The sequence below is a fragment of the Tamandua tetradactyla genome, chromosome 3 (genome assembly GCF_023851605.1).
Source record: "Tamandua tetradactyla isolate mTamTet1 chromosome 3, mTamTet1.pri, whole genome shotgun sequence".
Taxonomy (NCBI): domain Eukaryota; kingdom Metazoa; phylum Chordata; class Mammalia; order Pilosa; family Myrmecophagidae; genus Tamandua; species Tamandua tetradactyla.
In genome coordinates, this window is record NC_135329.1 from 89,398,226 (window position 1) to 89,425,049 (window position 26,824).

The 26,824-nt window shown below is 35.4% G+C and overlaps 1 long non-coding RNA gene across 3 annotated transcripts in view; it reads right to left on the reverse strand.

Annotated features, from left to right (window-relative positions):
* Window positions 1–10,244: 10,244 nt before the first annotated feature.
* The window catches only part of LOC143676219 (uncharacterized), a 92,009-nt gene continuing 75,429 nt past the window's right edge, over window positions 10,245–26,824 (reverse strand). For 2 of the 3 annotated variants that reach the window (XR_013171922.1, XR_013171926.1), the window contains one exon: window positions 10,245–10,537. This is a non-coding gene — a long non-coding RNA (uncharacterized LOC143676219). Of the gene's footprint in view, window positions 10,538–22,909; window positions 22,956–26,824 lie in introns of those variants that run through there. The other variant, XR_013171925.1, reaches the window with a different exon arrangement.

The following is a 26,824-nucleotide window of genomic DNA, read 5'->3' on the forward strand; positions in this document are numbered from 1 at the left end:
ATGTGTGGTAGTTGGAGGTGAATGTACACCATCAAAGCATGTTCTTAAAGTTCATTTATTTCTGAGGGTGTGGACCCATTATAAGGAAGATATTTTGAGGAGGCTACTTCAATTAAGATGTGATCCACTTCATTCAGGATTTCTGTTCATATCTGTTGTCTAGTTTTATAGTGATGTTAAAGTTGTCTATTTCCTTTTTGTTTTATCTTATAGTTATGCTTTTCATTATTTAGACTGTGATGAGTGTGATATTGAAATTTCCAACAATTATAGAATGGTCTATTTCTCAATTTATTTGTAAAGTTTTTGTTACATATATTAGTGCTCTGTTGTTAGCTGCATGTATGATTATATATTTTATGTCATCTTGATGGATTGACCAATATGGAATTTCCTTCTTTATATCTTTTAACATTTTTTTGATTTTATATCATCAATTGATCCAAGAAATATGTCTGATAATAGCAAAGCCACCCAATCTTTTCTGGCCATTATTGACATTGAGTAACTTTTACCATCATTTCATTTGCAATCTATTTTTGTTTTGGAAATAAAATGGGCTTCTTATGGACAGCATATAATTGGATCCTTTTTATCATCCATTCTGCCAACCTTTTCCGTTTAATTGGAGTTTATTCCATTTTTATATAAAGTAACTACCGATAAGAACTTACTTCTGCCATCTATGTTTTCTATATTTTAAACATTCTGTTCCCTCATTCCTCTATTTCTACCATAATTTCGGACTGATTTTTCTAGTATACTGTTTTGATTCTCTTATTGTTTCATTTTCTGTAAACCGTTAAAAATTTTTCTTAGTTGTTAACCTGAGGATGATAATTAACATTTTAAAGTGATAATCTTCTAATTGAACTAACACTTAGTTTTAATAGTATACAAAATCTCTTCCTTGATTGTGAAAATGTAATTTTTACAAATTACGTTTTTCTACATGTACATCCATTATCATAAATTTGTATTATATTTTATGCATTTGTCAAATAAATCAAATAGGGAAAAATGAAAAATTACAAACCAAAAGTACAATAGTAATGGTTTTTATAGTTACCTATGTCACTACCTTTATCAGAGATATTTATTTTTTTATATATCATCAAGTTATTCTCTACTCTTCTTTAACTTGGGTCTGGAGAAATTCTTTTAGCATATCTCAAAGAACAAGATCAACTGATGACAAACTGCCTCAGTTTCTGTTTGTCTGAAAATATCTTAATTTATTTATTTTATGCCCTAGTATATGGTCAATCTTGGTAAATGCTCCACGGACATTTGAATAAATGTGTTTTCTGCTATTGTTAGATGGAGTGTTACATATATATTGATTAGACCCTGTTGATAGTTTATATTGCTCAGTTATCTTATATCCTTCTTAGTTTGCTGACAAGCAGTTCTATCATTTAATAGTGGAATGTTGAAATCTGAACATAATTGTGTATTTATTTTCTTTTCTCCTTTTTTTAGTTTTCTTTCTTTTTCTTAATGTAGTTTGAGGCTCTGCTGTGTTTTTTGTGTGTATACCTTTAGGATGCTTATGTCTTCCAAGTAGATGAATCCTTTATCATTATGCAATGTTTCTCTTTGTAGCTAGTAATTTTCTTTGTTTTGAAGTTTACCTCATCTGATATTTATTTATAACACTCCTTTTTATAGTATTAATGCTTGCATGCTATACCTTTTCTTCTATTCTCTTATTTTCAAACTACCTACATTATTTATTTGAAGTGAATTTCTGTAGAAAGTATATTGTTGCAACATGAAATTTAGAAATCGATCTGTACCTTTTAATTAGTATATTAGACCACTTACATTTAAGTGAACCATTAATATTTTAGGGCCGTTGTATATACTTTTTGAATTATTTCTTCAATTTATCCTTCCCATTTTTCTTTTCTTTCTTTCCTGTGAATTATATGGATATTTTAAAATTCCATCTCAATTTCTTTATAATTTTTTAGTTCATTGCTTTGTATAGTTTTCTTAGTGTTTAATATAGGTATAAATAACATGCATAATATATTGCAATTTACTGGTATCAAATCTTGCACTTTGGGTGAAGTCTGGATTTCAGTTAAGACTTCTTACGCTCTTCACTTCCAAAATAATAAGTATTTCTTCTACATACATGAGCACCACAATCATATGCATTTATAATTCTCTTGCTTCAAGTATCAATATGTTTAAGAAACTCATGAGAAATGCAGTAGTCTGTTTTATTCACCCCTATTTTTGCCATTCCTCTGTTCTTTCTTTTCTGAGGATCCAAGCATTCTTTTGTTATCATTTTTTTTGTCTTAGAAAATTTTCTTTAATTATTTGTGGAGGGTATGCTTGTTAATAACAAAATCTCATAGTTTTCCTGTATCTGAGGATGTCTTTATTTTCTCTTTGTTTCTGAAGGATAGTTTCACTGTATATAGAATAAATCCTTCTGGCTTTCCTGGTTTCAGATGAGAAATCCACTGTCATTTAATTGGTTGTTCCTTTATAAGTAATATGTCATTCATCTGGCTGCTTTTAAGACTTTGTCTTGGTTCTTAGTTTTCAGAATTTTCATCATAAAATGTCATGGTATAAATTTCTTTGGCTTTATTTTATTTGTGGCACACAACTTCTTAAATCTATACGCTTATGTCTTTGGCCAAATTTGGGAGGTACAAACATTATTAATTTGACTATTCTTTTAGTCCCACTGTCTCATTCCTCTCCTTCTGGGGCTTTGATTACATGAATACTCACATATATATATGTGAGTCCCTGATAATGTGTTCATTTATTTCAAAGTCTACTTTCTCTCTGTTGTTCAAACCTTGCAAATTCTATTAATCTGCCCTCCAGTTTACCTGCAGAAAGGTTTTTTGTCTTTCAGGAATTTTATTTTTAAGTTTTATAATTTCCATCTTCTTTTTCTCTATACTTCTAATTTTTTGCTGAGGTTTTCTAACTTTTCATTTGTAATTGCTTGAAGAATATTTTTATTCTGGCTCCTTTAAAATCTTTATTACCTAATTCTAACGTCTAATCAATGTCAGCCTTGGCATCCATTGATGTCTTTTTAAATTCACGCCATGGTTTTCCTGGTTCTTGTTATGGAGAGTGATGCTTTAATTACATTCTGGATAGTTTATTATAAAATGCTGTACCCTATTTCATCTCCTACTCCTTTTAATTGCCAATACCTTGTCAAGGTGTAGCTGTGAGGGTCAGGAAGGGGTAGGTTTACCTTCCTCCTAAGAATTATTCACAGCATCCTGGCAAAAATGGAAAACTGATTCTCCCTGCCTCATTTGCAGATGTGTGGTGTGAAATTTGAGCTCCTTCTTTGACTCCATTTTCAACTTCTTTGAAAAAAATGTGACATCAACTTTTACCACTCATTGCCTCCAAGTGGAGGTATAGGATCGCCTCTTGCTGGGCCCCACTGCCACAAGGGCTGATTCACACTATACTGCTACTGGAGGTGGATGATAAAAATTCATCTCTACCCTGGACCCTTGCTCAGTGCAGTGGAAGGGGAAAACAGACTACCAACTACCCATGCCTCCCACAGCTCATTTCTCCTACATCATTCTGGGTTGGGTAGAGGTGTAGCTCCCCACGAGGTCTTATGGACACCAGGGAAGAGGAAAATGGAGTGCTTACTCTCCTCTTCTTAATGCTGGGAGGGAGTGGAGGCTCAGCTCCCCACTTGGCACTGCTGATAGAGGGTTGGGTAGGGGCTTCTTTGAAGCCTAGTTGATGTAGGTCTGTTTTAACTCACCTGGTTAAGTTTCATTGCTGTTGAGTTGGGTAGAGTTTCAGCTCTCTGCTGACATTATCCAAACAAGCAACAGAAGGTTTCTTCTATGGTCAATCATCTGGTGGGGGAAAGTGAGAAGTTCTTGGTGGGGCATAGTTGGAAGATCAAGTATTAACTTCCTACTCTGTCCCAATGAAAGGGGAATGCTGAGTAGAAAGTGCAGGTCAAAGTTATGAAGGTAGTGAGGCAACAGAGAACTCCCTGTTATGATGCCAGAATGCATCATTAAAATGTAGATTGGTGGCTACAAAGTACTTGTAAGGTCTAGATAATACTGTTTTCTTGAATTCTGAGAATCAACAAACAACTTTGGCTTTAGACATCTCCCCAAATGAGAGATATTGGAAGAAATAATAGAAACAGTGATGATTAGTGTTTTTCATCTGGTAAGGGATAGAAATGAATTATTTCAATATTGTGTCATCATTTTTCCTGGACTTAGACTGAATTTCAGAATTGCTACTTAAATCTAGTAGTGAGAATTCAAGTTTAAAGACATATCAACAATCATCCAATAATTCTGAGATAGAAAAATTAAATAAAACCTGGAACTTGAAATAGAATATTATTGTTTGGGATTTCAGAATCACCACATACAACAGTAAAATGATGTAAAGCTAGGCAATATAAAAGTATCTCCACATTTTATTTAATCACAATATTTTGTAATTTCATAATTCTTATCATTTATGTTGACTCTTTTATTGAAACTCATTAGAATTACAAATTTATCACCTATCTTTTCACAAGTTCATTAATGTAAAATAAACTAATAAATTTGAACATGGATTCTAAAATGGATTTTTTGAGTTTAATCAGATAAATGTTAAAGTGAGTTTTTCCTCAGGATGGTTGGAATTTATTTCCAATATGAGATGTTACAAATTTGCTGCTATTAACAAGTTGATTAGTCTTCAAGAAACCTCAAAGAATCAGTTAATTTAACTTTTTTCTTTCTAGAAAGGACACATCTACCTGCTGCTAGACTGACTGAACTTTCTTCCTTCCTTCCTCCTCCTTCCCATTTTATTATTATTATAAACAATGAACAAACACACAAACATTCTTGATATACAAACATTCTTGACATGGTTGCAATCAATGACTCACCATATCATCACATAGTTGTGTATTTATCACCATGATCATTTTTCTTTTGAACATTTGCATCTCTCCAAGAAAAGAAAGAAAAAAGAAAAAAACTCATACATGCCATACCCCTTACCACTCCGTTTTACTGGCCACTAGTATTTCAATCTACTCAATTCATTTTAACCTTCGTTCCCCCTATTATTTTTTTATTTCTTATTCATATTTTTTACTCATCTGTCCATACTGTAGATGAATGGAGCATCAGACACAAAGTTTTCACAATCACACGGTCACATTGCAAAAGCTATATCATTATACAATCACCTTCAGGAAATATGGCTACTGTAACACAGCTCTACAGTTTCAGGCACTTCCTTCTAGCCACTCCAATATACCATAAACTAAAAAAGGATATCTATATAATATGTAAGAATAACCTCCTGGATAACCTCTTGACTCTGTTTGAAATTGCTCAGCCACTGACACTTTATTTTGTATCATTTCTCTCTTTTCCCCTTTTGGTTGAGAAGATTTTCTCAATCCCTTGATGCTGAGTCCCAGCTCATTCTAGGATTTCTGTCATATGTTGCCAGAGAGGTTTACACCCCTGGGAGTCATGTCCCACGTTGAGAGGAGGAGGGCAGTGAGTTCACTTACCATGTTGTCTGAGAGAGTGAGTCCCCATCTGAGCAACAAAAGAGGTTCTTTGAGGGTGACTCTTAAGCCTAATTTTAAGTAGGCTTAGCCTATCTTTTGTGGGGATAAGTTCCATAGGAACAAACCCCAAGATTGAGGGATTGGCCTATTGATTTGGTTGTCCACACTGCTTGTGAGAATATCAGGAATTCTTCAAATAGGGAAGTTGAATTTTTTCCCCTTTCTTCCCATTTTCCTAAGGGGAATTTGCAAATACTTTATTCACTGTTCAAATCACTTTGGGATTTATAAGGGCATCACACTAATGTAAACAAACCTAGAAAATCTCATGCCCTATTTAAGGTTCCATATACTTATTGTGTTCAATTAAATGGTCCCTATAAGATAAATTAGGAAATGGACTAGTCAAAATATAAATTTTGTACCAAATAAACATTTCTAGCTTTAGTCTCACACAAAAGTTGGAAGTTTTAAACTATGAATGACCATCTACTTTCAACACTCTGCAGTACTGACATTCCTTTGTTCTTCTTCACAAAAAACTGTTTTTTAATTTGCACATTTAGTCACTATCACTGTACACTCTAAGCATTCCTAAATTATACCATCTCGGTCCTTATCTTCTATTATCCTTCTTTCTGGTGTCATATGGGTCCCCAGCTCTCCTCCCTCTATCATCCTCACATTCTATCTGATGTTCTTGACCTTAGGGGAAATGCTTTCATCTTTTACCAAGTTTGACATTGACTGTTTGATCAAGTGGGTTATTTTCTTGTACTGGTGCAATTACAGTTTTTTCCTCTAGTCTATTAATAATATGTACTGCTCTAATTTTATGTTTAAATAACATGTATACTTGGGGGCAACCTCTATTTGTTCATGAAGCATTTTTAACACACATTTTGACTTACCATATTTTATCTAACACAGGGATGTTATATAATTGGATATGTAGTGGAACACATTTTGTTTCTGGACAGATTGTCTGATTTGAGATCCAGTTACGTCAAAATGGGTATGGCCAGGAAAAAAAAAATATAACCTCTTTATGAATCAAATATCTCCTCTAAAAAAAATGTAGCATAATGGCACCTAAGCCATCCTGGATTTTTAAGGATAAAATAAATTATTAGATGCACTTGCTATAAGTGTTGCTATTATCACAATTTATTATTTTTAATACATTTTTCAGAAGGTTATCTTGTCTTGTTTCAACATCATTCTACTTTTAGATAGTTTGTAAGCTGTTACTCTTCGTTTATTAATAAAACATTATTTGTTTCTCTGAAATAATTTGTATAAAGTAAGAATTATTACTTCCTTGAAGGTTTAGTATATTTGATTATACTAATACTTGCTTCATAAGCAAGGATGATGGTACTGTTTAGAGATATTTCTTGATGCAATGTCTCTAATGGCTTTAGATCTATTCACATTTTAAATCTTTCTTTTTTAATTTTTAAAATTATATATTCCTAGAAACAACTGTTTACATCTAATCTGATTTAAGTATTGACTTGAACTTTTTAAAAGTTTTTCCTTTTGATATTTAATCTAAACATATCCAAAATTATTTTAAGCTTTTTCAAGCCCAATATTATTTTGAAGTTTCTTTACCATTTCTCATTAATAAGTCTTGATAAAGTTTTGTCCACATCCATGACATCAGCCTTCTTCTTTGCTTTGAAGTTCTATTCTATCTTATTTTGAAAAGAAGGTTTATATTTATATTGTTTTTGTATACACACGCACACACACGAATGCATGTCTGTATGTATAATTTACATGGCATTGAAACAGATGGTGTTGCTACAGTTTAAACTAACTGCATTAAATAGAAGTCAGTATTATCTCATTAAATGACAAAGAATGTTTTAATATATGCATAGGGTGAGTTCATTTTGATTATTTATACATTTTTTATGTATATGGAATAAATCTAGATTTAAGTACATGGAAACACTAGTAATCTTTATCCCTGTGTAGTCAAATTAGAGGTAATTTTACTTACCTTATCTGCACTTTTACACTTCTCTATAACAACTGCATGTGGCTAATTTCCATTTTAACTGGAAAAAAATGGCATTGTACTGACAGATCATTTTTCCAAAAATATTATTTTCTAATTATATCAATCATTTTCTCAAAATGCTTCATTGATTTGCCATGGCCTAAAGGATAGAGCTTAAATTCTTTATTCTGGTATTCAAAGCCTCCTTTACATGGTATACTAAGTTACATTTTTAGTCTGATATCATCACTCTCATTTTCAAACTATCAGTTTCAAGCAAATTTTTTTACCACCTACCCTCACAAACTTCCCTCTTCCATCTTTATTTTTTCTTCAGTACGTTTCAACTGCCTGAATGAAAGTACCTCAATGCCTTTTCCCACTTATGTAAGCATTACCTATCCTTCTAAATGCAATTTCATCTTTTAGAAAGCCTTTGAAAAATACATCCCAAGGGAGATTTTCTTCTTTGGAAACTTTAATACAATATTGCTTTACTAATTTCTTAATTAATCTTTTTTTTTATGCTGGCATTGATTCTAGTAGCACCAACTCATAGATGCAAATAATCTCCTGCAGTATGGGACTTCCCAAAGGTGCAGAGGCAAGGAGGGGTGTGGGGCTGATAGCCAGCATTTGCCAGCTGCCAAGTCATGTCCCCTGGCTCAGGGTTGTATCTACCCAGAGGAAAGTAGAACTAAATAAAATATTTCCATCCAGAGGGGAAGTAATTTTGCAATTACAGTCTGCCCAGAGAGGGTGTCCTTCTGCTGTCCACAGAATGCTCTATTTAAGTTATTGATCTCATAGTTTCTAATCAATAACATTTTAAGAGTTTGTATTCAATCTATTGAACTAAGGTATAGATTATGTTTTATAATTTTTCTATCTATCAGATTTCCTAGTACGATGCCATGTGCATTTGTTAGGAATAAACATGTACCATTCAGTTATAGCTTAGTACAAAATGAAATATCTGGAGCTTCCTTCAGACAGATTCTTAAATTTTAAGCAAACTGTAGCTTCAGAGATTTTACTACTTATACTTCCATACACTAGTAAGTGAGAAAGAATAGTGTGGGAGACAGAGGAGGCATTATATTAATAAGCAATACAGTCATTTACTTATATTCAGACCTAATGTCTGTAATATTCCCTTTTGTTAGTTGAAGCCTAAACACTGTCACCAAGCAATAACAATAATAAGTAATATTAAAGTCTATTTTACTGCATTTGTGCACATTATCACTAAATTATAGCCAAGTCCTTTCCATTTGTGATTAATTGCCTACCTTGATGCCTGGAAGAGTAACCATTCAGGAAATATTTCTTAAAAGGCTAAAGTAAACTCAAGCATTAATATTTGTTGTGGATTGAATTACAACATGTTCAAATCTAACCCCTGGCCCTGTGGATGTGAATCCATTTGTAAACAGGGTATTTGAGAATCCTATTAGTTGAGATGATGCCAAGTGGAATCACAGTGGGCTGTAACCCAATAACACTGGAATCCTTATAAGCAGAAGAAATTTGAACACAGGGTTAGGAGTGAGGAGATGGAAAGAGCAAGATGGCCATGTGATGGAGGCAAAGACTGAGTTATGGCCTTCTGACAAACCACAATCACAATGCTACAGACTTCAGAGAAAGCATGGTTTTCCAACACCTAACCTTGATTTGGGAATTCTAGAAGCCCAAATATTGAGATAGTAAAGGCTTTCTGTTACTTGAACCATCCAAGCTACAGAATCTCTTATAGAAACCCTGGCAAAAAAGCGGATAATGTCGTATCACCACATATACACATCAGATACCACCTTTTCATATAAATGAGCAAACTGAGGTCAGATCAGTGAAGACCATGTTTGCAAGGTCAGAAGGTAGAATGATCCTTTTACTGTGGCTTCCCTATTACAAAGGGGGAAGCACATTTCCTACAGAGTGTGGGAATTAAAAAATTTATACTGAGCTATGAAAATCACTAAAGCATATTCTTCTGAATGCAGTAAAGGTTTTTAAAATAAAAATTTATTTTCCCCCAAGTCAGTAACTGTTTAATGGCAGAAACCACATTGTCTGCATTTATTTGAACAATAAATACATGTTAATATTCTTGTAGGCAGGGGCCCCGGCGAGTGACAAGGTACCCTGCAAAATATCAATAACTAAATATGTACTTAACATCTTTCGATCAGCATTATTAGAAATAACCATATTAGACATCTGTTCTCTAGTATATTAATTGTGGAGATGTCACCAAGGCTGACCCATATGTTTATGATGGTTGGAAACACAGAGAGCTTGGGAGAGCCGTTCAGGCAGAAATGATGCTCTTTCATGCTCTGCATCCCTGCTGTTATTGGGACGATGTGTGCAGGCTCACACAAGGAACACATAGAGGCTTATTCTATACACCGGCACCAAACACACCTTTCTGCTCCAAAGCATCGGGTAGCAGTTGCATTTTTCCCAATATGAGTCTTGTTACCTCTGGTATTTCTCTTTTGGCATTAGCTTCTAGAAAATTCTGAGTTAAACTAATTGTCCATCTATAAGAGTTGTGCAAGTCTTTATTTCATACACTTCTATATATTACCTTTAATTATAGCCTCATCAAAATATGGTCTCTTTATGACTTTATTTTTAATACTTATTTTATTTGTTCACATTTTTTGGTAATTTTCCTTTGAAGAGAACTTGAGTGTATTTGTGTAGATAGAAAGAGGAGTTCTCTAGTACAAGCTACAAAGCTAAAGGGTAGGATCAGAAAATATTAGAACCTGCTTAACAATGAAATAGCCTGAGGCACTGAGATATGTTTCCTGAAGACAAAATCAGTATTCTGAATCCAAAGATTTTTTTTTCTCTTTTCACATGGATTTATGTTTCATGTTTTCATCTCTCAGGCATTTTCTTCTTCCCTGCTTTCCATGCTGTGATAGTTTGGAACTGTAGGTACCCTGGAAAAAAAAAACATGTTGTTAAGGTGAATTCATTACTGTGGGTGCCAGCCCATTGCTTACAATGGACCTTTGGATGAGGTTACGTCAGTGAACGTATGGCCCACCTCAAACAGGATAGGTCTTAATCCTATTACTGGAGTCCTTACAAAAGAATGAAATTCAGACAATGAGAAAGAAAGCCACTGGAATCCAGAAGCTGAAGCAGAATCCAGAAGAGGAGGGAGAGACCAGTAGATCCCACCACATGCCTTGCTATGTGTCAAAGGAACCAAGGATAAACAGCAGTCAGTCTTCTGGAAGAAAGCATCACTCTGATAATGCCTTGATTTAGACATTTTTTCAGCCTTAAAACCATGAGCAAATAAATTCCCATTAATAAATTAATCTGACCCAGGTTAAATACCCATGGTATTTGCTTAAGCAGCCTAGGAAGTATAAACACTCTTCTTTTAAATCAGGCTAAACCAGGCTGTTTTGATGTTCCCATTCATTTGAACACATTGGAGGATATGATTCATGAGATCGTAATTAGGCTCTGACCTGGCTGTGCCATTTGCAGAAGTTAAAATAGTGAAGAAGATAGCTTTTGCCTTGGTTTAAAGCATGTCTCCAAAATACTCAGTTCCTTTGTTCCCAGTTAGAAAACAAGCTGATTTATCCTGGAGGTGGGATTTTCCTTTTTTACAATTTTCAACTGGGAGTCTCAAAAAATGCCTCACATTAAATCTTTAATTTGAGGCCTTATCCTATGATCTCCAATTGGTGAAAAATCCTTGGAACAGTATATTCTTAATAGGGAATATTTTGCTGCAATGCCCATTAGTCTGCATTTTAAAGTTCCTTAGTTAAGCCAAAGGTGATAAAAACAGAAATGACATCAACATGAGGACTCTGCCAGAACCTGTGTGAAGGAAGATTAGAAGTTAATAAAGTTAATAAAGACATGGCCAGGCTGCACAAGGCTAATTAGTGTGCTGAATCTTCTTGCAGAGAAAATTCACTGGCATCACCCCTGGGTCCTCATTCTGAGAATGACCTTAAGTCACACAATCCAAGGTGGCAATGAGGGAATACCATTTCAAGGGCTCTTGATAGATGTGCAAAGGAAAATATTATCCTCATACATAAATAACTTTGTGTCTTTAACTGTATAGTTAAAAGATTTATTTTTATTGCAGATTTCTCATAGCCTTAATAGCTTAGTGAATACTGTCAGTCAGAGATTTGACGGTCTGAATCCTTTCATCTTCTGTGGTCAAAGTTGACTACTTCCCGAAAATAGGACTTCATGAGTTACAGTTTGTGAAATATTAAGACCCCTATGAGTAAATATATCTCTTTGCCCAATCATCTTCCAAAGGATAAAAATATAAGCTTGCAGATAGACAAAGTCATAAATGCATATTTTAGTCTTAATGGTGGAGAGTCTTGCTGCCTGGGATTGAAATTTGACTCCACCGCTTACTAGCTGTGTTGTACGGGACAAATAGTTTAACCTCTCTGTTCTTCATTTTCCTCATCTATAAAATGGGAGTCATGATAGCACCAATCTCATAAGCTTGTTACAAGACATCTTGTAATGATAAATGATTATGAAGCCATTGCTGCGTCATTTTTATTTTCAAGTTCATGTTCAGTGTTCCTCTTCTCACACAGGCATATGTGTAGTGTGTATATCACCCTAGCAGAGCCCACTTAGCCTCTTCACTGCTTCCCATGTCTCTTCAGACCACTTTCCCTCTTCTTCTCTCATCAGATTGAGCTGCACTGCTTTGATGGCTCGTTTTCATTTGAATACGTTGAAAAGCCTGGAAAAACAAAGCACTGAGCCAAAGTTAGCTAATACACACATGATTTCTTTCAACAAATGATATAAAAGAGCACAACATTTTGGATGAAGATTACTTTATCAGATATAAATATTACATATATAAATACTTCTGCAAATAAATTATAGATGTGTTTGCTATGTTATGCTAAATTATGTTATATATTACCTTAAAATCATGTCAAAATTGTTCTTTCTTATTTTCATTGCTTATTAAATTCAACACATATTCATTAAGCATCTTGGGTCTGCTGTCCTGCAAAATCTCTCAAGCATGCACTCAAATTCAGGAGTCCCTCATATTCAGGCTCCACAAACTCTTCTGAGACTAAGCCCATGCATGTTTCCTGCAGGAAACACTCATTACAGTACTAGTTACAATCAGCCAAGTCCCTCTTTTGTGCCAGGTGCTTCACACCAGTTATTTCTAATCCTCACATTAGCCAGAGGAGACCAGTAATTTCACCTTTCAGATGAGGAATCAGACACTTAAAGATGTTCCACTGCTAGCAACTTGTGAAATTGGGGTTATAAATAAGAACTGATGAGAAGCCAAAGCATGCTGTTTGAACCCTGTGGGTTCAGAAAATGGATCCAATGAGCATCTTGCTCTTGGAGAGGCTGAGTGGCTAGGTAACAGAGGAAAAGCTGATCAAGTTAAAGATGGGAAAACATGGAGGCAGGTATTTATCCAAATGACGTCAAGTAATTCATGTTGTCCTGTTGGTTTAATGCTGTAAAGTTTGTGAAAAGTTACTAAAGGTTGTTTCCCATCCTTTCTATTCACTGCGCATTATATTCTCTTAAAGTATCTTTCAATTGTTCTCATAAGTCAATTATATGTCTTGGTCTGGACTTACAAGTATCACTTTCTTTGTTACATTACTTGTTGATGTAAGGGAGGATTCAATGGATATATACATAGCATATTTGTGCAGGGGTAAACTCAATACTTAAGGTTTTATTTCATTCATCTTCTTCCTTTGAATGCACCAGGAGAATTGGATTTAATCAAAGCAATGTTTATAAAAGGTTTAACTAGTCAAAGCTTGACCCAGGATGAGAAAGATTTTCTCTCACGATGCCTTATCTAAAAACTCCAGCCTTCCGCAATAGTCATAAATCAATAAATATGTTATACTTTACAATGGATTGGTGCATGGAAGATGTTTTCAAACATTGTATCACTTACCAAACACCTAAGATGTGTCACCCTTGTTCTAGATGTTGCAAATACATCAGTGAACCAGCTGGCAAAAATCCTTGCACTTACAGAGCTTACATTCAATTGGGAGAAGGATATAAATTTGCAAATTATGTGTGCACACACACCACCACCACCACCATGCTTTACGATGGTAAGATGGACATAACTGGTATGTAGAGATATAATGCAGGGAAGAGGAGAAGCAAGTATTAGGGAAAGGGGGAAGTAACATATAAATGATATTTTGCTAGGAAAAGTATCTGCGAGAAGGTTGCTTTATTCTTTCCTCTCTTCTTTTCTTCTTTACTTCCTTCCTGTATGCTGTCAATCTAGCTTTCTGTTTTTCTGTCTGTCTTTCTGTTGTTATTGTTGTTGTTTTAAGATTTGAAGGAGGAAGAGGAGTGAGCAATTCATCCTGGCATCTAGGAAGATCCATGAATAATAATAATAATAAAAAGACAAATGTGGGAGTTTGCTCCATGTGTCAGAGAAATAGCCAGGGGACCAGTGCGCCCGGAGCAGAACGACCAAGTAGAAGGAAATGTACGAACAGGGAGATCAGGTACTTAAAAGTCAAATCTTGCTTGCCTGCCATGCCAGAGGACGAGGGTTCGATTCCCGGTGCCTGCCCATGTAAATAAAAAAAAAAGTCAGATCTTGTCATTGTTGAACAGCATCCTAAAAATTCTGGTTCTCATTTGGAGAAAATGAGAAGCCAATGGAGGACAAAGAGAATAATAATATAATACTTTGGTTTAAAAGGATCACTCCGTACCTATACGTTTATGCGAATTTGTAAAATATTACTACACTGTTATTGATAACAACCAAGAAGATTAGCTAAAAATTCCCAATTGAAAATTTAATCAGAAAGCAGAAGACACAAAGAAACAAAATGAACTAAATTCTTAAAAGGGTCATGCCCTTCCTTGGAGACCAGAGAAGCCATGAATTATTTTTTTTTTAAGAAGGAATAAACATGCTGGAAAGCTGTACCTGAAAGAAAATGAAAGCTCACCCTACTGAGGAGAAGAAAATAATTTATTAACGATCTTGCAAGAACGGGTGTGCAGCAGAAAAGTGATGACCGGCTCGCCAAACTAAGGAAGCCAGCGATGTTTATTCCCTAAACCTAACACGCAGATCCCTCCCCTGTTTCCCTATTGGCTGAGTACTCCAGAGGCTACAGCCTATCTGAGAGGTCTAACTCACATTTTTTTCCCCTATGAGGAAATGATTCCAATCCCCAAGCTTGCATCAGAAGCCTCCCCTCTCCCCCAGACCACCGAATCAGTTTGGGCTGGTTTTGCAGCCTTTTGTTCAGTAAATTTTGTTTCCCTACTCCATACTCTTTTGTGTAAAAACTAAACTTAATTTTGTTCATACAAACATAAAAAGAGATACGGAAAAATCAGCCTCGCAAAAAACCCATAATAATGTGCATGTTTAGCCTCATGCTAACGTCTGAGAAGGATTAGATTTTGGAGACCCCTAAGCCGTAGAGTGAGTCTACAACCATGAGCACATCCTTTTCATGTGTCCTTTACGATGTGTAGTTGCACAACAAAGACAGGGTGGCAAGGAAATAAAATATAAAGAAACTTCTGAAGGACCCCAAACTTTCACTTAATGTGAGGTAACAGCCTGGAGAAGACTTTAAAATAAATTGAATAAATATTTAAAGGCTTAGTGAAAAAGAACAAGACGTATTATATGCGAACAGATGGGGAATTTTAGCAACATAGCTACAAGAAGGAAGCAGGTGGAAATTCTAGAATGGGACAGTACATCAGAAATGAAGAAAAGCTTCACAGAAGACTGGCCACAGAAGATAAAAGGGTCAGAGAACAGAAGTGCAAAGAGAAACGTGAAGGAAAAGAAAGAAACAAACAAAAACTTGAACAGACCATCTGAGACTTGTGGGAGAATATTAAGTGGTCTAACACATAAGTAATTGGAGTACAAATATATAAATAGGTTAACTGTAAAAAGATGGGAAAAAGTACAATGCTGATACTAGTGAAAAGAAAGCTGGGGTGGCGATATTAATATCAGATAAAGTAGGTTTCAAAGAAAATATGTAAGAGATAAGGTCTTATATGCTGGTAGGGGTTAATCCATCAAAAGCACCCAATCATAGAGATTTTGGCACTACTAACTAATATTCATTTGCATTAATATACAACATTTAATTTATCCATTTATCAATTGCTGGGTATTTGGGCTGTCTCCACTTTGTGCTATTATGACATTCATGTACCAGGATTGTGTTGACATATTTTTCATTTTTCTTGGGTTTATTTTTTGGACTGGAATTGCTGGGGCGTACTGTAACTTAATGGTTAACATTATGAGGAACTGCCAAATTGTTGTCCAAAATAACTGTACCATTTTATATTTTCCCCAGCAATATATGAGGAATCCAATTTCTTCATGTCCTTACCAACACTTGTTATTATCAGTCTTTTTGACAATAGTCATCTGGTGGGTGCGAAGTGCTATATTATAGTTTTAATTTTCATTCCCCTAATGATAATGATGCCAAGTATTTTTTCAAATGTCACTTGGCCATTTGTATGTCTTCTTTGGAGAGATGGTTATATTTAAATTATTTTCCCATTTTAATGAAGTTATTTGTCCCCTCATTATTAAGTTATGTTTTAAATATTTTTCTTACAAGTCCCTTATCAGATATATGATTTACAAATATTTCTCCCATTCTGTGGATTATTTTTCTCACTTTCTTGATGAAGTTTTTTATTTTAATGAAATCCAATTTATCTCTTATTTCCTTGGTTTCTTGTCTTTCAGGGTCATATTAACAAGCCATTGCCTAATTCAAGTTCATGAACAGTTAATCCTATGTTTTCCTGTAACAGTTTTATAGTTTCAGCTTTTAAATTTAGGTCCAGGATTCATTTTGAAATAATTTTGGTGTGAGTGAGCAATTCAACTTCAGTCTTTTTTACATGGCAATCCAGTTGTCCCAGCACAATTTACTAAAAATGCAGTCTTTCTTATTGATTTTTCTTGGCTTCCTTGTCAAACACAATTGACCATAAACATAAGGGTTAATTTCTCTTGATCGATATGTTTATCTTTACATCTATACCACACTGTCTTGTTTACTACAGTTTTATAGTAAGTTCTGAAATCGGGAAATGTAAGTCCTCCTCCTTTCCTAATTAGGCATGATGGTAACTGTGCTTTTTTTCATTGAAGATTGGGTCAAGTTAAGAAAATTCTGCTTTTAAATGTTTTAATTGTATACTATAAAACATATACAAAGCGAAGAAAGAAAAAAGCAATAATATTCAAAGCACACTTCAACAAGCTGATAAGGGACAGATCTCAGAGTTTGTCATGGGCTACCATACCATCCTCCAGATTTTTCCTTCTAGCTGCTCCAAAACATTGGAGGCTAGAAGGAATAAATATTTTTTTTATCATCACAATTGACTTTCTTCTTTTTTTTTTGTGAAAAATAACATATATACAAAAAAAACCCCATAAATTTCAAAGCACAACACAACAATTAGTTGTAGAACAAATTTCAAAGACTGGTGTGGGTTACAATTCCACAGTTTTTAGGTTTTTACTTCTAAATGCTCTAAGGTACTTGAGACTAAAAGAAATATTGATATAATGATTCAGCAGTCATACTCGTTTGTTAAACTTTACCTTCTTTGTATAACTCTACAATCACCTTTGATTTTTCTCCCACTCTTTAAGGGTATTTGGGCTATGTCCATTCTAACTTCTTCACGTTGGAAAGGGCTGTCAATAATATGAGATAAGGAGATGGAACTAGCTGATGTTCTGGAGAGGCTGGGCCCTCTAGGTTTCAGGACTTAATTGGTTCAGTGATACATCTGGTGGTTGTAGGTTTCTGCAAAGTTACCCTAGTGCATGGAGCCTTTGTAGAATCTTATATATTGGTCCTAGGGGGTCCTTTAGGATTTACAGGAATGGTTGTGGTTGTGTTTTGGCAAGTTAAGTAGCAATATCTAAATGAAGCTGACATAAGAGTGACCTCCAGAGTAGCCTCTTGATTCTTTTTGAACTCTCTCAGCCACTGATACTTTATTAGTTACACTTCTTTTCCTCCTTTTGGTCAGGGTGGCATTGTTGGTTTCTTGATGCCAGGGTCAGACTCATCCCTGGAAGTCATGTCCTGTGCTGCCAGGTAGACTTTCACCCCTAGATGTCATGTCCAGAAAGTTCCTTTTGATTCCTGGTTTGTTGAGTTTTTATTTATTTATTTAGAAATACACAGTGGAATTCATCAAATGCCTTTCTATTGTTCATTTTTAATTATTATTATGAATTACACTGATTAATTTTTGTATGTTAAGCCAACCTTGCATTCCTGAGATAAATCCCAGGTTACAATGTAATGTACATATATTGTTAGATTCTTTTAAATAATTTATTTTGCTTAGAATTTTTACATCAATTCATGGAGGATATTAGTCTATTCCTTGCTTTCCTTACAATGTCATTGTCTAGTTTTAGTATCAGGATAATATTAGCCTTGCAAAATTGACTTGGGAAGTATAACTTCCTCTTCAAACTCCTGGAAACATTTTGTGGAATTCCTATTATTCCTTTCTGAAATCTGGACACTTATTTAATAATTCAACCATGGAAGATATCTTAGTTATTTCTAATTAGGGCTATTAAAATATTTCATGTTTATGTCATGGAACCGTAAGTTTTCATTTCTCTGTGATAAATCCCCCAATAATGCAATTCCTGGGTGCTATGGTAATTGGATATTTAGTTTTATATGATGCTGGCAAACTGTTCTTCAGAGCAGCTGTACATTTTAAATACCCACCAGCAATGCATGAGCGATACAGTTTCTCTGCCTCCTCTCCTAAATTTTGTACTGCCACATTTTTGTTTTTTTTAAGACATTCTGATTAATTGGTGTTTAGTAATATCTTATTTTGTTTTAATTTGCCTTTTTCTATTGGTGGATGACACTGAACATCTTTTCAGGTGCCTATATGCTACCTGTATTTTTTTTTTTTTTGATGAAATATCTGTTCATGTCTTTTGCCCAATTCCTATTTGGATTTTTTTTTATTGTTGAGCTTTGAGAGTTCCTTATACACTGTAAGATATCAGCACTTTCAACTGGGAGTGAATTTGTTCCCAATCCCCACCCCAGGACATTTAGCAAAGCCTGGGGTGAGTTGTCACTACTATGAATGGTGGGACTGGTAAAGCGTGAGTAGAAAACAAAGAGGTGGTTAAGTACCCTATAATGCTCAAGAGAGCTCCCACCAACAAATAATTATCTAGCCCAAAATGCCAATAGTGTTGAAGCTGAGAGATCCTGATGTGAAGAAAGATTTGGAGGTAAATTAACATATTTTTTAATTGTAGATTGAATATTTGTGACATGAGAGAAGGACGTGTCAAGGAAAATGCGTAACAGAAAAGACAGTGACAACACTGTGGGGAACACAGAGAAAATATTAAGTTTGGGGGAAACTTTCAAATTCATCATCTAAATGGAGTCATTATGTAGTCAGCTGGATTTAGTGAGTCAGTGAGCACAAAGGAGAGTTCTGTTTTAGAGATATATATTGTGAGTCATATACATGTAGATATCTGAAAACCTGAGTACAAATAGTATCTCTTAGGCATAGAACATAGACTAAAATAAAACAATCAATTAGGGCTGAGCCTTGAAGGGGATTCAAAATTTAAAGACCTTTTACAGGAGAGAGACTGGGAGGTGAGTGGGGCAAAGAGAGAAAGTGAGAATGATATTATTAATATAGGAACAAAACCCAAAGAAGTTAGGAGGAGAAACCTAGAAATGAGTCATAGCACTAAGTCAAGAAAGGTGAGAAATGAAAAATAAAATAAAGTCCTGGTTCAAGGAAGAGAAAGCCAATGGGATTTAATCAAGATCCAGACTGAATGAGAACTTTCTGAATTGAAGTAGAGTCTGACACAGCCACAACACTACCAGTGTAAAAATAATTCTAATAAATACATTATTGGTTACTTGTACCTTACATTATTCCAGACTCCATGCATGCAAAATTCTAATCTTTATTTATATGCTACAAGGCATGTTTCATTATCCCCATTTTAGAGATGAAAAGAAGGCTCTGAGATATTAAGTGATTTGACTGATTTGACTGAGGACACATAAAGGACATATTTTGGAAATTGATTTCTAACCCAAGTTATATAGGCCACAATGCCTTCACTCTTTTCCCAGCACAATAAGGAAAAGCTCTAAATCAATTGCATTTGCTGACGTTGACTTAAATTTCCTTGCAAAATTTGGATCCATCTCACTCAGATATAAAATTGTTTTCACTTTTTTTGTAAACAAAGATGACCCTGGCATTATTAATCATAGCTGCAACAGATAAAGCTGACTTGTAAAATCCAATCTCTCATTATTCATTTGAAACCACACTGTGGAATGAGATACTGTATCACCAAAGGTAACAGATGGTCTGTGTTCCTGTAAAAACATTTTACAAGGTTTTCCTATCTGAGGTTTACAGTTTCAGAATCCAATCCTATCAAAAGCAATCTTCACAACCTTTAGAGTTGATCTTTAATTAGTAATTGATATTTGGAGGAAAAAAACACATTAAGCTTAGAACTGATATATAATACAATTAAATGTGATGTATTCTTATTTCAGGTCTAGGAATGAAGAAAAACTACGAGAACGAAATCGATTCCACAACTTCTAATTGCCCTCTCTTTGTCCAACTGGACTCCTTCAGTATAAATTCCACATTCTGATTCAAAATAGTTTTTGAAAATGCAAATCAGATTACTCTCCTGCTCTTTTGAAACCTTTAAATGGCTCTCCATCACCTACAGTTTCATGACCTTGAATAGACTACTTAATCTAGCTCAAGATCACACGGCTAATACAACCAATAGAGCTTTCTAAAACAAGCGTTGGTAAATTATTTTCCAAGACCCATGTCTAAAATGCTGTTTGGTTGTGAATGCCTCTCAAACTAAAAAAGATTAAAAAAATATATTTTTAAATAATTGAAAAAAGTCAAAAGAAGAATATCATTTTGTAAAGCACAGAAATTACATGAAATTCAAATGGCAGTGTCCATAAGCAAAATTCTATTGGAACATGGTCACACCATTTTGTTTATGTATTACCTGTGTCTGCTTTCATGCAACAACAGAACCGAGTAGTTGCACCCTAGTCTGCCTGACCCACGAAACCTAAAATATCTCCTTTATAGAAAGAAAGGGCCAACCTACAGTGGTCAGGGGGGATTCAAAGCAGGGGCAGAATCTGAATGGAGAAGCTATGGAGATGCTGAAGTGTGTCAGGGCAAGCACAGAGATGGCAGCACAAGCGAAGGCATAGAGAGTGGCTAGCAAGACATCTTGAAGAACTACTGGAGGCTTATTGGCCATAGGGTGAGAAAATAGAACAGTGGGCAGGAGTGTGAGGTGAGGGTTTGTGGTGCAGCAGGGTCTTGGATACCATACCAATGAAGCAGACACAGGGGTGGGAGGAAGGGGATGGGGACAGCAGCAGAGTCCTAGGATCGTAGCCCTTCATGGAGAAGAGTTGTCTTCTGTCATTTAGGAATCTGTGCTCTGTAGGCAGGGTGTGTGCTCCCCAGAAGAACAAAGTTCTCACTGAGGTGGAAGGTGATGAAAAAGCAAGACCAAAGGTGATGTGAGATTATAGAGGCGGCAGTTGAAAATTCTTATTCGAAGAGTGAGGTATTATTCAGAGGCTTATTTAGCAGTTTTCTTGAAACAATGTACAGTTCCACTGCAATGTTTTCCTTTGAATCCAATATGCACGTGTCTGTGTGCATGTGTGCATAAATGTGTGTACATGTGTGTTTAAGGTCATACTCACCTGTGTGTGCATGTGTGCATGTGAGTGTGCGTGTGTATTTGTGCATGTATGTGCATAAAGTTGATACCAGTTTTGTACAATTTCCTTGGTTTCCTTTTTTTCTCACTTGTCATATTAAACGGTAAATTGAGCAAAGATATTTCATATTGTGGATGGAAGATAATTAAAAGATTGATGATAAAAGGGAAAATAAAATGATACTCTATCTTATAAGTATGGCTTTCAAATGCTGAATTATTAAGAAAAGGGACTCAAATATATGTGTTAATCTAATCAAACTGCTATACTTTGTAGTAATCTGCAATTATTTTTTTCAGTGAAAAAGACAGCATTCTTATGAATAAGTGAATCTTTTAAAATATACTTCTCTATTTTATTTGATTATAGAGTAACTTGAAAAGACCTGCTTTGTTTTACCTACCAGAAGGGGGCACACTAGAGGAGGCAGTCCAACCTCCACTTGCAAAATAAACAACTGCTGAGTCACTGAAGAGGAAGCATTTTGCTATCTTATTTAATTCTTATCACAATTTATAAGATAAATCTTACCACACCCTTCTTGCATATGATGTTACTGAGTCCCAGAGAAGTTAATTATCCTGCCCACAATCAAATGCAGGTCTAACTCTCAAGTCCAGTGTTGTTTCAACATTATCCAACATGCAGAAAAAAATTGGTTTTAGGCAGAGATGCCCTGCTTTCCAGCCATAGCTTGACTGTAAACACCAATGCATGAGGGTTTTTTGAGAGAAAGGTGTCTATTGATTGCTAGAAATAAATTTTCATATAGCAGAAGGTGCTTAAATGTGTGTAAAAGAGAGGAATCTGCTCCCTACTCATGGATTATGGATAACAGTGGTATCGTAACTGAAAGGTGGACTCAATGTACTTGAGGCCTGGTTAGGGGGCAGCTTTTAAACCTGGGCACTGTTTTAAGGCAACTCTCAGTGATTTTTGTAAAGCCCCCGATCCATCAAATCATGTCATCTTAAAGTTGGAGAAGACCTTGAGTACATGAATTCCTAACCCCATCGTGTCATGTCTGATGGAACCAAGGACCAGAAGAAAGACGAAATTATATAGAGTATTATATATGAGCCTATTTGCTCAGAATACACACTATCAATTTCTTAAGTGTTTCATGAAGAGCATTTGCAATGGTTAACATAACATGCTGAGATTGGTATTGATGTCCTTTTAATAGAAATGGGGATTCCAAATCTGGATGACTTTAGGTGGCTTCCTCAAGGTCACGTGTCTAGAGAACTGGCAAGATTGGTATTTAAGCTGTTCGTTGGGTCATATTTCTGCATCCTTTCAGCTGTTCCTATGGTTACCCAGCTCATAGAGTCGAATCAGGACTAAAATACAGATTCTGCCATGTCCAATTAAGTGCTTCTTCTCCAAGGCAGGTGCCATGCAACACTTCTGCCAACATGAGACTCACCTAGGTTAGTGATGTGGAGGGCGAGGCAGGAGAGATGAGCAGGTGCTGGAAAAGGACACACAGAGCAGTTCTAGTATACTGTTATGATTTTGGTCTTCTTAAAAGACCCTCTGGAAATTTCCTCCCAGTTGAAACCCCAGTGTCTTAAGTGCACAGAACTGCACAGTGAAAGGGTTTTGAGCTCTGCACTTGGCTTCACTTGTGATTTCTTCCATGACCTTGATCAAACCCCTAAGCCTTTCTTTATCTCAGTTTCTCCATCCATAATGTGATTATAAATAATCCATGTCCCCTAGCTACTTTGTGGGGGTCACAAAGGCATTAATAATGTAATTATTTATAAAGTACTTTGAAATCCTTGAGTGAAATATGATATTAAAAATATCACTGCCCTCAAAATATTCCCTGACAGGCAGACTTAAATGAGAAAACTATTGCTCTCTGAGTGGAAAATATGTCTGATGGGGTACATAATTTTCCTCCAGAAAAATGCCTTTCATACCAGGGTCTCAAAACCTCATTAGTTTCGTTTAAGGTGCTCATGACTCTGTGGTTTGTAGACCATGGAAAGGGATCCCAGTAGGCTGTGCTCTTTCCTCTATGCTTTCACAACTTTATTCATGATAGAAGGTGAATATAATTCTAAAAGCCTCAAACTAGGGTTGTCAGATAAAACACAGGGTGCTCAGTTCCATTTGAACTTCAGATAAAGAACCAATAATTATTTATATAAAAGTGTCCCAAATATCACATGGAATATGCTTATACTAAAGATATTTATTATTTGTGTGAAATTTAAAGTTGACTGGACGGCCCTTATTTTTACTTGCTGAATCTGGCAACTTACCTTTAAACTCAACTACCTTACCTAGCATGACAGTTTGTCAGTCTGAATTGGAAAAAGTCATTTCTGAAATGATTGCAAAGGTAAACGATTTGGTTAGTTTTAGGTAACATGAAACCTAAGTAAATTATTTCAGTAACCTAGTTTGTTATGTTGTGAAAATTTCACAATTTAGTATACTAACTCTTCTTTATATTTTCTAGATTCAGCATGATTCCTGTAATATTGTAAAAATCAGAAAAATGTGAATAAACGGTTGAATGAATCAAAAAACCAAGTCAAACTGACAGAATGTAAAGCACTTTGCAATCTTATTTTAAAAATATATATATATATACATATATATATATTTGGATTTTAATCAATACCATAAATATTCTGTATAAAATGTGCTTCTAAGTTGAGGAGATTAACTTTTTAACTTTCTTTCCATGAAAGATTTCATTAAATTTAACAAACATTTATTGAAGTCCTTTTTAAGTGTAAAAGGTTTATATGGATGCTTGATTGTACTAGTAATTACCAATCAAGCTATTTCTTATTAATTAAGGGGTAAGTTTCACCTTAGTCTTAAAGTACAGAAGTAATTACATTGCATAATAACTGGTTGTTTCCTTATAATTCACTGCAGAAGTAGGAATACCCAAAACAAGGCCAGGAGTGGTGAGAATAGATAGAGTAGAGGGAAGCACTTTGAAAATGATTTGGAAGTCAAATTAGGAATAAACACATGTATGAGAGGGAAGACATGAAAGAGGAATAAAAGCTCCACTGTGCCATGAAAGAAAGTTTGGTGTCGGTAGGCAGGCAGCTTGGGTTCATATTCTGGCCCCATTCAAACTCGGTAATCTTGACCGGTTTACCTCTGTGGTGGTGAAGCTCATGGTTGACTTGGCTAGGTCATGGTGTTCAGTTGTCTGCTCACATGAGCACTGACCTGATGGTCTCTGGGAGGATATTTCATTGATTTAAATCAGCTCTCATCGAGCTGATTGGGTCTATGGATCATTACATCCACATCAACAAAGGAGACTGCGCTCAGCAACGAGAGAAGGCTCATCCGATCAGTTGAAGGCCTTAAAAGAACTGAAGATTTCAGCGCTCAGAAAGTGCAAGTTCCATCTCTACCTCAGCCAGCTTCTCCTGGGGAATTCAGTGATAATTTCATCTGAGTTTCCAGGTTAGAGTCTGCAATATGGAATTCAGACTTACTAATCCCCATTCATGTGAGCCAAATCCTACACTAAATCTCATAATATTCATATTTATATATGTATACGTATATGCATATGCATGTCTCTGTATCATTATCATTGTCTAACCTGTTGGTTCTGTTTCCCCAGAGGATCTCTACTATGAAGCATATATATATAATAGTAAACCATAGTAGGGAATACCAGTAGATAACAGAAGATGCCTCCCACTGGGAGATCATTGTGGGTAGTCCACAAGATAATGCAAACTCAGTACTCAGCATTGATCAGGGGATAAATGCCCCAAATCTTCTCAGATTACCCATTTGCTTGAAAAAGGTAATTCAAAATATAGTTTTTATATACAGAAAATATATTCTAGAGTTACATCTATAATTCACATGCAATTAATATAAAACACATGCTTTTATACCAACAATGTTATGTGCAGTCCACATTTTATTCTGTCTTTAGATTGCAGTAGTATTGTTTACTGATCGGGGCTATTAAAGTTATGACATTGGAAATGTTTGAGAAACTCTAGGTTTAAAAAAAAGGGAACTAGATAAGGGATGTATTTGGTGCAGAGTAGGTGCTCAGTGTACAATAGTTATTATTATTTTCCCAGCACTATATATCTGCTTTCATGTTTAGCTCCCACAACAAATTATTTAGCTAGGTTTCATGATTCCCATTTTGCATATGAGAAAGTAAAGACCCAAAGTGATCAAAAAACTTCTCCAGGGCAGAAGTCCTACGTTTGCCTGATGCCAAAGCCATTGCCTTTTCATTTTACACCCTCTCTCCAAGAGAGAAGGAACCCTGTGGTTTTGCCTTGTTAGGGAAAGTGCCCCCATCTGAATCTAGAGAAAAGGTGCCAGGGTGGAATTCTGAATTTCTTTTGTCCATCAGTAAGTTGAGCCAATTGTGTGGCTGAGAAATCAGGATTTAAGGGATGATTTTGATTACTGAATCATTATATAGATATTCCTTTTTGCTTTCTGGTATACTGGAGTAGACAGAGGGAAATTCCTGAAATCTTACATTGTAATCTAGACAGAGGGAAATTCCTGAAATCTTACATTGTAATCCAGCTGCCTTGATCTCTGAGAATGATTGTATAGCCCTTATCTGCTGCCCCTGTGATTGTAAAAACCTTATGACTAACCTTCATTTGTGCCCAATTATCCAATTTTTCAACTTTAGATTCTTGTGATCACTAAAGACAGCCCCTAATGTTTATTAATGAAAGGTCTTGGGTCAGCCCAGAGATAAACCACCCCAAGTCCAAAGTTATCTTGATAAATGAGACTGGATCTAACCAAAATGGGCCTGCCTGACATGCACAGTAGCTTAGATTTTAACCTACAAGTCACCTATACCTCATTCTGCCATTTTCTTACATATATTCTGTGGCTGAGCATGTAATCATTATGTGCACGCTCAATAATTAGATCACCTCTAATTACATCATCTGGGGCCGCTGTGCTCATTATCTGAAACCCTGTCCATCTTTTCTCTAACACAACTATGAGAATTACTACAGTTCAGGGGAGACAGAATTTGGGCCAATAGGCCATCTGCTCTCCTACTACGTGCCTGGTAATAAACCCTTTCTCACTTTGAAACCCCAGTGACTCAAGAATTGGTCATTGAGCACATCAGGCAAAAGGATCCACGATAACAATTCGGTCATAATTGGGCCTGGTTTCTTTCCTAAAACAAACCTCACTAACACATACAATAAACTTATACACCAAAAAAATAATCATTACAGACCTTGGCAGACAAGAATTATTAACACAAATGATAATGGCCTCAGGAACCTAATAGTTTCTGCTTCTAGCTAGCAGCTCCCCTTGGGTGCATCGTCACAT